We start from the raw sequence: 5052 nt of genomic DNA, 5'->3' as shown, positions 1-5052 counted from the left end.
AAAAGTACTAGTCGAGATCCCGACCATAGAATACCCGTTAATTATTTTAATATATGGTATATAAAAGAACTTTATAGAAATTACTATCTAATAAGCACTACTGCATACTTTTTGGTGCTTGTATTGAATTAGTTGTTAATAACTTTGGTTAGCTATTACTGCAGTTCTACTAGTCCGATCTTGCTGCAATTAATTGGGATAATAGATAACGTTAATTAACCTAAGAAACGAATTATTTTGAACACTAAGAGGGTGGTGGTTTTTCACGATTTGTTTCATACATTACAACGAACACAATATACCCTTTTACTAATTTTTTAAGTAACGGGTATAGACACTACTGTAAGCTCTCCCAAAGAAAAAAGCTCAAATTTCGAGATATTATTTGAAATTGTCTAATATACGAAGTAATTCTTTCTCTGTAAACTTTAATTCAAATGTCTTCGCACAGGATAAATGTAAACTCCTTGAAATAATTTCTGAAAATTCTAGTTATTGACATGGATGAAGTAAATATCATAATTTGATAGTAATACACAATTTTTTGGACTGTTGCCTAATGCAATCAGCAATGCATTTAATTAGATCTACTGAAAATTTGCAGAGCTTTGACAAAGCAATTTTACAATCTTTCGAATTCTCCTTTGACTTCAAAACATATGGACGTTGGCCGTATTCTTCCCGACAACGGATTTAATGCTTTAACGGTTACTCTCACCTTATAGCTGCCATACATATCGCTGAGGTGCGTTTCGAACATAGCTCCCACATTAAATGGCTTGTGAACGAATTTGATCTACAAAAATTAAGAAAAAAAATTAAATGTATTGTCAAGAAGTGATATTTTAAGTCCTTACTCCTCGTTCTCTTAAGCATTTTCCTTTTACTGAATCTGCATTTACAACATATTGTAGCCATGATGTGTACCAATATTGATTTTTATCCCACATAATAGAACAAAAATCTGGCAAATTCATGGCATACAAAGTGGGATGCCAAGAACCACGATCAAAGTGAAGTAATTCTCCTCGTACCTAAATAATTTTTTGTATGTATATAACTGTTATATAAAGGAGTGCCACATAAATCGAAACCAACCGATAATCTTCCAAAAAAATATTGAGATTTGAAAGATTTTCGGTTGGCTTCGTTTTCTGTGGCACCCCTAATAAAAACTGTTTATTAAAAAATCACCTGAATTATATCCGTAGGCTGGAGATCCCACACTATAGTTGAATTACCTGATATAAAAACATTTTCGCCCTCCGAACAAAAAGTTATGTCAGAAAGATCAACTAAGCCGTGAATATTTAGTACTTCTTTTGGTTGATCCGGACAATCGTCGAATACTTCGTCATTCTGAAGAATAGCTTTATATTTGTAAGCACTCGAAAAGTTAACGTATGCCAATAGTAAGATGGATACACCTAACATCACACTGTTAGACCACATCGTGGATCTTTTCAAGGAATAAATACCAGGGCTTATATAGTGGAAAACGCAACTGTATTTCGTGTTAATTGACCATAATGAGATTTGTTTTGGTGTTAAGAATTAATGATTTATCATAATATGAATAACACGCTGCTTGCTGTACCGAAAATATATTACAAAATTTGATGTACACGTAAATATTCTAAAATTACACTTTTTAGCACGCGATCATAAAAATTCGATCAAAACACAAAAATGTATGACACTTAATTGTGAAACTTTTAGTGGAGTGTTAGAACAAATTTTCTTTTAATACATACACAAACTCCCAACACACATATCAATTTAGTATGATTGTGATTTTATACCCGTTACTTAAAAAATAAGTAAAAGGATATATTGTGTTCGTTATTTCTTAAGTATGTTTTCATATAATATAATGTTTTGCCGAACTCTCTCTTTTTATTATTCTTAGATAGTAATTATTATCATTAGATAGTTATTTCTTTAAAGTTCTTTGATATACATTTAAATAAGTGTTAATTGACCATGATGAGACTTGTTTTGATGTTAAAAATTAATGATTTATCATAATATGAATAACACGCTGCTTCCCGTACAGACAATATATCACAAAATTTGATGTACACGTAAATTTGCTGTGCTTACAGTTTTTAACACGCGATCATAAAAATTCGATCAAAACACAAAAATGTATGACACTCAATTGTACAACTTTTAGTGGAGTGTTAGAAGAACAAATTTTCTTTTAATACATACACAAACTCCCAACACACATATCAATTAAGTATGATTGTGATTTTATACCCGTTACTTAAAAAATAAGTAAAAGGATATATTAAGTTCGTTATTTCTTAGGTATGTTTTCATATAATATATTGCTTTGTCGAACTCTCTCTTTTTTTTTTTATTGTTAGATAGTAATTATTATCATTAGATAGTTATTTCTTCAAAGTACTTCGATATACATTTAAATAAGTGTTAATTGACCATGATGAGACTTGTTTTGATGTTAAAAATTAATGATTTATCATAATATGAATAACACGCTGCTTGCTGTACAGACAATATATCACAAAATTTGATGTACACGTAAATTTGCTGTATTTACAGTTTTTAGCACGCGATCATAAAAATTCGATCAAAACAAATTAAAACACAAAATGCATGACACTCAATTGTATAACTTTGAGTGGAGTGTTAGAAGAACAAATTTTCTTTTAATACATACATAAACTCCCAACACACATATCCATTAGGTATGATTGAGATTATATACCAGTTACTTAAAAAATAAGTAAAAGGATATATCTTGTTCGTTATTTCTTAGGTATGTTTTCATATAATATAATCTTTTGCCGAGCTCTCTCTTTTTATTATTCTTAGATAGTTATTATTATCATTAGATAGTTATTTCTTTAAAGTACTTTTGTATATATTTAAATAAGTAACGGGTATCCTATAGGCTTGTTTCATTTAAATATTCAAATTTTTAACAAATCAATCTTCTGATTAAATATTGTGTAATAAATATGTATTGCTTAGATACAGAATTAATAGCGGAACTTGAGAGCCAAAACATTAAAAATAGAGCAGTATCGGGTAACAAAAAACCAATTTTTTAAATAAGGCTAAACTTAAATTTCATTGTATAAATAGTATAACTGCTCAGTCTCCACTTTAACTTTTATACGTTTAGTCTCTGCAACTAACACCACAGATGAACAACTAACAACACATACATCAACTGCTTACAACAACAACGTCAACAGTTGACAAGTGTCCGTTGCGGTTGTTGTTGCTGTTGCGGCTTCCCTTTGGCCGACAACTGGCAACTGGAAGCTGGCAACCAAAACGATAAAGACGGCTGCCAGTCCATTCTGACCCTGCGGACAAGTGACGTCACAGTTTGAAAGCTCCAGCGTCAGAGGAACAGAATTGAAAAGAAAAGCGGGGGAAAATCTGCGGCATTGACAGGTCCGCGACATGGCTGAAAAATTCAAGTTGGGCAGCTTAATAGAATAACAGCCGCAGGCGGGCAATATGTTTGGCGAATGGGCAAATAGTGGGCGTGGCAATGCCAATGCCAGACATAAATAACAATTTATGACAAATGCCAGACGACCAGGCAAACAAATAAACAACTCGACTTAGCTTTTTTTCACAATCCACACATAAAATATTTAATTGCAGCGGTTTTGAAAAACGCATTCGCTACAATTTCGCCACAGTTAGAAACGTTGTACTTAATACAACTATATAAGTGTGAACACAAAGGATAATAAATTAATATACACCATTTTATTATGGCAAAATGTCTTACTTTTGTAAACTTTTAAACTGCATTGCAAAATCTTTAGAGCTGCAGTCAAAATATGTCAAACTGAAATCACAAAATGCAGACAAAACTGACAAATGTGAATAAGCAGTCAGTTATCCAAAAGACAAACAGACAGACAGAATGTCAGACAGACAGTCAGAGTGTGAGCTGTCAGAGACTGCAACAACATTTGGCTTTCAATTGCAGAAATGTTGGCCTGGCATTGAAGTTCTTCTCGGTTTCTTCTCCAGGCAAACTCATTAACAAGTTGGCACATAAAAGCCAAAAAACTGTCGAAGCAACCGCAGCAGCCGCAACTAATGGCTGACTGCCAGTTTAATAGTTGTCCTGGTAGGAGCTCTCAATTCCTATTGCGAATTCTGTGAGTCCTTCTTCCTGCTCTTGTACTTGTAGAAGATACTTCGCGGGGAAACTGTGCGAAGTTTTATTAAAAACCAACAGTCTGCGACATATGTTGGAATGTTGGAAAGTCGGTCTGGCTGGCAGTCGAGACCGTCAAGGCGGAAGCGCCAGACACGGGCTGATAAATACAGACAAATTATTGTGGCAGAGGCCAAAGTTACAGTGGTAACTGACTAAGACAAACAGGGGGACAACAAGAAATAGAATCTAACACACTTCAGCAACAGAGACAGAGTGAGCGAAAGCGAGAGAAGTAATAAAGAGTAAAGGAAAGGAGAAAGTAGGATAGAGAGAGAGAGAGAGAGACAAACAGAAGTTTTTGAAAAGAAAACAAGAGAAACAAAAGTAGAGAAACAACATTAAGACAAAGAGATCATATTGACGGACCGATATAGAAAAAAACATAAAATATATCTCAATTTCAGAAAGAGAAAGATAGATTTAGAGAGAGATGAGAGCTAAGGGAGGTGAAAAAGAAAGATTTTGAGAAAAAGATGTAAAGAGAGAACAGACATTGAGCGGGAAAAAAAAGGTAAAGGCACAATGCGGTACACATTGAAAGAAAGGGGGAGCAACAAAAAGAGAGAGATAGGAAAACTAAAAAAATATATATATAGGGAGCAAAAGAAACAAGGGGGCTCCGCCCCCTGCTCGCTTCGCTCGCCTACCCCCGGCTCGCTTCGCTCGCGGTGAGGTGCGGCTACAGTCGAGCACGCTCGACAGTAGGATACCCTGAGCCCATGTACTCTTTTATAAAAGTTGATTGTTGCCCATTTTCAATGGGCTCAGGGTATCAAAAATTACACACGCGAAACTATGAACAACTTTCGGTTTTCTGAAGTCACTGTGCTTAT

General features: G+C 34.1%; 1 long non-coding RNA gene across 1 annotated transcript; it reads right to left on the bottom strand.

Annotated features, from left to right (window-relative positions):
- Window positions 1–544: 544 nt before the first annotated feature.
- On the bottom strand, window positions 545–1364 carry LOC117791537. The gene is made up of 3 exons (XR_004618066.1): window positions 1195–1364; window positions 858–1034; window positions 545–796 (listed from the first exon to the last, which is right to left on the bottom strand). It is a non-coding gene; the product is annotated as an uncharacterized LOC117791537 (long non-coding RNA).
- Between the last annotated feature and the right edge of the window lie 3688 nt (window positions 1365–5052).

The sequence above is a fragment of the Drosophila innubila genome (genome assembly GCF_004354385.1).
Source record: "Drosophila innubila isolate TH190305 chromosome 3R unlocalized genomic scaffold, UK_Dinn_1.0 2_E_3R, whole genome shotgun sequence".
Lineage (NCBI taxonomy): Eukaryota > Metazoa > Arthropoda > Insecta > Diptera > Drosophilidae > Drosophila > Drosophila innubila.
The sequence above is the reverse complement of the archived record's forward strand: the minus strand, read 5'-3'. Positions and strand labels throughout refer to the sequence as shown.